The sequence below is a fragment of the Notolepis coatsorum genome (assembly GCF_963971535.1).
Source record: "Notolepis coatsorum genome assembly, chromosome: 16".
In the NCBI taxonomy this organism is placed as follows: Eukaryota; Metazoa; Chordata; class Actinopteri; order Aulopiformes; family Paralepididae; genus Notolepis; species Notolepis coatsorum.
In genome coordinates, this window is record NC_140180.1 from 100,292,497 (window position 1) to 100,298,496 (window position 6,000).

The following is a 6,000-nucleotide window of genomic DNA, read 5'->3' on the forward strand; positions in this document are numbered from 1 at the left end:
CCTTACATACATTACTCTGCTCAGTGTCTTACATACATTACTCTGCTCAGTGTCTTACATACATTACTCTGCTCAGTGTCTTACATCATACATTACTCTGCTCAGTGTCTTACATACATTACTCTGCTCAGTGTCTTACATACATTACTCTGCTCAGTGTCTTACATACATTACTCTGCTCAGTGTCTTACATACATTACTCTGCTCAGTGTCTTACATACATTACTCTGCTCAGTGTCTTACATGCATTACTCTGCTCAGTGTCTTACATACATTACTCTGCTCAGTGTTTTACATACATTACTCTGCTCAGTATCTTACATACATTACTCTGCTCAGTGTCTTATATACATTACTCTGCTCAGTGTCTTACATACATTACTCTGCTCAGTGTTTTACATACATTACTCTGCTCAGTGTTTTACATACATTACTCTGCTCAGTGTCTTACATACATTACTCTGCTCAGTGTCTTACATACATTACTCTGCTCAGTGTCTTACATACATTACTCTGCTCAGTGTCTTACATACATTACTCTGCTCAGTGTCTTACATACATTACTCTGCTCAGTGTCTTACATCATGCATTACTCTGCTCAGTGTCTTACATACATTACTCTGCTCAGTGTCTTACATACATTACTCTGATCAGTGTCTTACATACATTACTCTGCTCAGTGTCTTACATCATACATTACTCTGCTCAGTGTCTTACATACATTACTCTGCTCAGTGTCTTACATCATACATTACTCTGCTCAGTGTCTTACATCATACATTACTCTGCTCAGTGTCTTACATGCATTACTCTGCTCAGTGTCTTACATCATATATTACTCTGCTCAGTGTCTTACATGCATTACTCTGCTCAGTGTCTTACATACATTACTCTGCTCAGTGTCTTACATACATTACTCTGCTCAGTGTCTTACATCATACATTACTCTGCTCAGTGTCTTACATCATACATTACTCTGCTCAGTGTCTTACATACATTACTCTGCTCAGTGTCTTACATACATTACTCTGCTCAGTGTCTTACATACATTACTCTGCTCAGTGTCTTACATACATTACTCTGCTCAGTGTCTTACACCATACATTACTCTGCTCAGTGTCTTACATACATTACTCTGCTCAGTGTCTTACATACATTACTCTGCTCAGTGTCTTACATACATTACTCTGCTCAGTGTCTTACATACATTACTCTGCTCAGTGTCTTACATCATACATTACTCTGCTCAGTGTCTTACATCATACATTACTCTGCTCAGTGTCTTACATCATACATTACTCTGCTCAGTGTCTTACATGCATTACTCTGCTCAGTGTCTTACATACATTACTCTGCTCAGTGTCTTACATACATTACTCTGCTCAGTGTCTTACATACATTACTCTGCTCAGTGTCTTACATGCATTACTCTGCTCAGTGTCTTACATCATATATTACTCTGCTCAGTGTCTTACATACATTACTCTGCTCAGTGTCTTACATCATACATTACTCTGCTCAGTGTCTTACATACATTACTCTGCTCAGTGTCTTACATGCATTACTCTGCTCAGTGTCTTACATCATACATTACTCTGCTCAGTGTCTTACATCATATATTACTCTGCTCAGTGTCTTACATACATTACTCTGCTCAGTGTCTTACATCATACATTACTCTGCTCAGTGTCTTACATCATACATTACTCTGCTCAGTGTCTTACATACATTACTCTGCTCAGTGTCTTACATACATTACTCTGCTCAGTGTCTTACATACATTACTCTGCTCAGTGTCTTACATACATTACTCTGCTCAGTGTCTTACATACATTACTCTGCTCAGTGTCTTACATCATACATTACTCTGCTCAGTGTCTTACATGCATTACTCTGCTCAGTGTCTTACATCATACATTACTCTGCTCAGTGTCTTACATACATTACTCTGCTCAGTGTCTTACATACATTACTCTGCTCAGTGTCTTACATGCATTACTCTGCTCAGTGTCTTACATACATTACTCTGCTCAGTGTCTTACATACATTACTCTGCTCAGTGTCTTACATACATTACTCTGCTCAGTGTCTTACATACATTACTCTGCTCAGTGTCTTACATACATTACTCTGCTCAGTGTCTTACATACATTACTCTGCTCAGTGTCTTACATACATTACTCTGCTCAGTGTCTTACATACATTACTCTGCTCAGTGTCTTACATACATTACTCTGCTCAGTGTCTTACATACATTACTCTGCTCAGTGTCTTACATCATACATTACTCTGCTCAGTGTCTTACATACATTACTCTGCTCAGTGTCTTCCATACATTACTCTGCTCAGTGTCTTACATACATTACTCTGCTCAGTGTTTTACATACATTACTCTGCTCAGTGTCTTACATACATTACTCTGCTCAGTGTCTTACATACATTACTCTGCTCAGTGTCTTACATACATTACTCTGCTCAGTGCCTTACATGCATTACTCTGCTCAGTGTCTTACATGCATTACTCTGCTCAGTGTCTTACATACATTACTCTGCTCAGTGTCTTACATGCATTACTCCTGCTCAGTGGCGGAGAGAGTGAGGGGTCAGAGGTTAACAGGGAGGGCAGCCTTGATGGGCGTGTTGTGGAGGCACCGGAGGAATAAATCCAATGGTCAGAGTTGATTGTTACAAATGTATTACGTCAAATAGGAGATTGGCTTCAGAAGACCAGACAGGAAGTGGCTCCCAGAATAGAAGTGTATGTCAATATTTGTACATGACCAAAAGGGGGTGGGGTTTGTTAACCAGGTAGTAGGTGGGATATGAGCGTGAGGCATGGGGGCGGGGGTCAACAAGAGGAGCTGGAGGAAGGTGGAGGAGGGAGGAGGGTGAAAGGTAGACAGGATGTCAAGGTGAGAGACAAGTGAGGGAGAGACACAAAGGAGGGAACCGGAAGATAGAAGGAGGGAGGAGGGGTGAGACATGAAGGTGGGATAGGAGATCAGATTACACAAAGGAGAGGACGTCTCCTGGTTATTCCTGTCAAAGCGGGCGTACAAGTATTGAGCTCAGGGAGGGGGGGTCAGTGGGTGGGTGAGAGTTGTTGGTGCGTTTATAATGCGTTGTAAAAGCGATGTCACGTGCCTTTAGCAGTAGACTGATCTCTCCGTTCATCCACGGCTTCTGATTGGTTTTATGTAGTGATCCGTTTCAGGGCGGTGACACTGTCCATGTTGGACGGCACGGTGGTGTAGTGGTTAACACTGTCGCCTCACAGCAAGAAGGTCCAGGGTTCGATTCCCGCTTGGGGACCAGGTTTCCATGATGCCAGGTACCCAGGTGGGGTATCTCCCAGGCCTTTCTGTGTGGAGTTTGCATGTTCTCCCCATGCTCGCAAGGGTTTCCCCCCCGATAAGATAAACCCAATGGAAAAACATGCACAACAACAGATTGCTAACGCTGTGGCGTCCTTGACGAAGACGGGCAGGAGCACTTGGATTGGTCCCCGGGCGCGGCCCTCGCCGACGCCTGTCTGCTCCCGGCTGCCCTTGGGGGGAAGGACGACATGATGGGTTAAGCGCAGAGACGAATCGCATCGGCAATCCTACAAAAAACAATGCATGCGTGTGTGTTCCGGTGTGTGTGTGTGCTAACCGTGTGTGCTAACCGCTAACATTGAGGATAATTGCATGCCAATTAAAGACCTCTGAACAGGTCCTGCATTATTATTATAAAAGTTGATCCAAGACGGAGGAGGAGTAGGAGTCAATGTCTGTGTGGGAGATTCCAGGGTGGACTGGGTGGCAAATTAACTCTGTGTGGCTGTCGTGACTATTATTTTACTGTTCGTTGAAGCTTCTCTCCCTTTCATTATTGCTGTAGCGTGCTGCCTTTTTATTAGCCTAGCTGACATTAGCAGCATCATTCATCTATGACGGCAAACAAAGGACTGATGTGGGACAGGCGAGGAATTCATCCAAGGGGGAAGTTGGATTTTGACAACAAGTCAATCTGCTCACATAAACGTATCTTCAAAACAACCTTAAGTACGCAATTATTTTAAATCATGGGAACCGGATGAACAAGCCAGTACCTGTCCTCACATCATTCTCATAGACAACCCGCCTGGCGTATTATGCAAAAACAAATAGAAAATGTCGACACTGTCAGAGACTATAATGAGGCCTACTGATCCGTACAATATATGAAACGTCATGTCGGGGGAATAAAACGCTCAGAACAGGACTGAAACAGAGAGGTATAGAGGATGCTAGAATGAGAACAGGACTGAATCAGAGAGGTATAGAGGCTGTTAGAATGAGAACAGGACTGAAACAGAGAGGTATAGAGGCTGCTAGAATGAGAACAGGACTGAAACACAGGGGTATAGAGGCTGCTAGAATGAGAACAGGACTGAAACACAGGGGTATAGAGGCTGCTAGAATGAGAACAGGACTGAAACAGAGAGGTATAGAGGCTGCGAGAATGAGAACAGGACTGAAACACAGGTATAGAGGCTGCTAGAATGAGAACAGGATTGAAACACAGGGGTATAGAGGCTGCTAGAATGAGAACAGGACTAAAACACAGGGGTACATTGGGGAGCAGGGGTGATGGCTTGGGTACTTACTGGAGTGTAGCAATATGATTTCATGTAATAATTTATTGTGACATTTTGATGAAATGAAGAAATTATTATTTTATGAAAATGCATCTACACCCCCTTTTAACAAGATTTGTTTATTTTGTTGATTAGTTGATTAGTCCTTTTTTATACAGCTTTTCTTTATAAAATGTCTTTAGAGAGAGAGAGGCAGCCTTATAAGAAGCTCATGCTTATTATGTCCGAGCAAATCAAGTGTGGGAAACACTTGTATAGACATAGACAGCTGCTACTCATGAAAGCATCATATAAGCAAAGCATAATGGCAGATGAACATTATTCCCATCGATCCTATTGGTGAAAAAACATGCCTGTCAGACACAGTGACAACCAGTGTATAAAGTAGAGGCAGCATTGGGTACCTCCTACCTGTGTAATGTGTGTGCCTTGCCTTCCACAAACGGATGCCTCGTGCATATCAATCATACAAATACACGTATTGGAATGAATGAATGAATTTGAAGTTTATTTCAAGCCATTTTAGCATGTACAAAAAATAACATACACAAATCAATTTACATAAAGTTGGCCGGAAAGGTTATGGCTGAAACTACAAGCTTGTAAAAGCCCTAATCCAGTGCATCATCTTACATTGAAATTACGCTCATCGTTGATCTTCGTTAACAATAAAAACAAATTGTTTATACAATCAGCAAACCAAAATTTTAACAATTGATCTAAACATTTTTTTGTTAACTATCCACGGCATACTTCTCAAGAATAAAGTGTTTGAACTTCCTTTTGAAATTAGCAGTATTTTTACTTTCTTTTAACACGTTGGGTAGACTATTCCACAACTTCACCCCACAGACAGATATGCACATGCTTTTCATAGTGGTGTGTACAGTCGGCTGTTTTAAGTTAAATTAATGAATTGATAGTGTAATTTCTTGTTGAAGAAAATATGGTATGCAGGATAGAGATAGACTATATAATAGCTTCACAGTTACACTTTGAGGTTGTAGTGGGTTCTAGAGACATACTTCCCCATGGTATTGTATTGATGTGTTGATAGGGCACTGTCACTTTAAGGAGGTTGGTTTTGGGGTTGGGCTGAGAGGCGATGCCCTTTTTGGGGTTTCATTGATAAAATGTTTGGTTACTACGAGCTGTCAGATCCTAGCACGGCATAGCTCTGACAGTCACTTGTTATGCTGCTCAAAAAAATTACACACTGCTTTGTGTTGTCAACTGATAGAAATTGTGCCTTTCTGTATTCCGACGATTTCTACACTGTAATGAAATAATCAAATATGAGATTAGATTAGATCAAATGTATCGTCATTGTACAGATTCAAGTACACAGTACAACGATATGTAGTTATCTAACCAGAGTT